This window comes from Equus asinus, unplaced genomic scaffold (genome assembly GCF_041296235.1).
Source record: "Equus asinus isolate D_3611 breed Donkey unplaced genomic scaffold, EquAss-T2T_v2 contig_25, whole genome shotgun sequence".
Classification (NCBI taxonomy): Eukaryota; Metazoa; Chordata; class Mammalia; order Perissodactyla; family Equidae; genus Equus; species Equus asinus.
In genome coordinates, this window is record NW_027224905.1 from 40,001 (window position 1) to 41,757 (window position 1,757).

Sequence of the window (1,757 nt, forward strand, 5' to 3'; positions counted from 1 at the left end):
CTGGGTGGGCTCCCCGGCCTCCGTCGGCTCCAGAGACCCCGCGGACTCGCGGGTGCGGCTCCCCGGTGGCCGACGCCCTGCCGGGTCGACCGGCGGCCGGGGCCCGGGCCCGGGCCCGGGTTCCGGCGGCGGCGCGGGTCGACCAGATGTCCGCGCGGGGCGCACGCTCCTCTCGGAGCCCCGAGGGCTACGCGGAGGCCGCGGACGAGCAGCCGCGAGGCCGCCGGGGCCGCCGCCCTGCCTGGTCGACCAGCTGTCCGGCCCGGACTTGGTCCCCGGACCGGGGCGCGCGGGTCGACCAGATGTCCGCGGCGCTCGGGGCCGGGCCTCGGGGCTCTGGGTGCCCTGGGTGTTCTGGGTGCGCTCCCGGCCCTCTGTCGGCTCCGAAGGCCCCGCGGACTCGTAGCCACGGGGTCCGGCGGCGCGCGGGTCGACCAGATGTCCGCGCAGAGCGCCGCGGGACCGCAGGGCGCTCGGCCTTCTCGGAGGCTCGAGGGCTCCGGCGACCCGGCGGACGAGCAGCGGCGAGGCCGCTGGGGCCGCCGCCCTGCCGGGTCGACCGGCGACCCGGCCCCCGGGTCTCGGGTCTCGGGGGGGTGGGCGGGTCGACCAGATGTCCGCACCGAGCGCCCCGCGGGGCCGCGGGGACGCGGGGCCGCGGGGCGCTCGGCCTTCTCGGAGCCCCGAGGGCTCCCTGGAGGCCGCCGGGGCCGCCGCCCTGCCGGGTCGACCAGCTGTCCGGCCCGGACTTGGTCCCCGGAGTGGGGCGCGCGGGTCGACCAGATGTCCGCGGCGCCCGGGGCCGGGTCCCGGGTCTCTGGGTGCTCTGGGTGCGCTCCCGGCCCTCTGTCGGCTCCGAAGGCCCCGCGGACTCGTAGCCACGGGGTCCGGCGGCGCGCGGGTCGACCAGATGTCCGCGACGAGCGCCGCGGGGACGCGGGGCGCTCGGCCTTCTCGGAGCCCCGAGGGCTCCCTGGAGGCTGCGGACGAGCAGCCGCGAGGCCCCCGGGGCAGCCGCCCTGCCGGGTCGACCAGCTGTCCGGCCCGGACTCGGTCCCCGGACCGGGGCGCGCGGGTCGACCAGATGTCCGCGGCGCTCGGGGCCGGGCCCCGGGGCTCTGGGTGCTCTGGGTGCGCTCCCGGCCCTCTGTCGGCTCCGAAGGCCCCGCGGACTCGTAGCCACGGGGTCCGGCGGCGCGCGGGTCGACCAGATGTCCGCGCCGAGCGCCGCGGGACCGCAGGGCGCTCGGCCTTCTCGGAGGCTCGAGGGCTCCGGCGACCCGGCGGACGAGCAGCGGCGAGGCCGCTGGGGCCGCCGCCCTGCCGGGTCGACTGGCGACCCGGCCCCCGGGTCTCGGGTCTCGGGGGGGTGGGCGGGTCGACCAGATGTCCGCACCGAGCGCCCCGCGGGGCCGCGGGGCCGCGGGGCGCTCGGCCTTCTCGGAGCCCCGAGGGCTCCCTGGAGGCCGCCGGGGCCGCCGCCCTGCCGGGTCGACCAGCTGTCCGGCCCGGACTTGGTCCCCGGACCGGGGCGCGCGGGTCGACCAGATGTCCGCGGCGCTCGGGGCCGGGTCCCGGGTCTCTGGGTGCTCTGGGTGCGCTCCCGGCCCTCTGTCGGCTCCGAAGGCCCCGCGGACTCGTAGCCACGGGGTCCGGCGGCGCGCGGGTCGACCAGATGTCCGCGCCGAGCGCCGCGGGGCCGCGGGGCGCTCGGCCTTCTCGGAGCACCGAGGGCTCCCTGGAGGCTGCGGACGAGC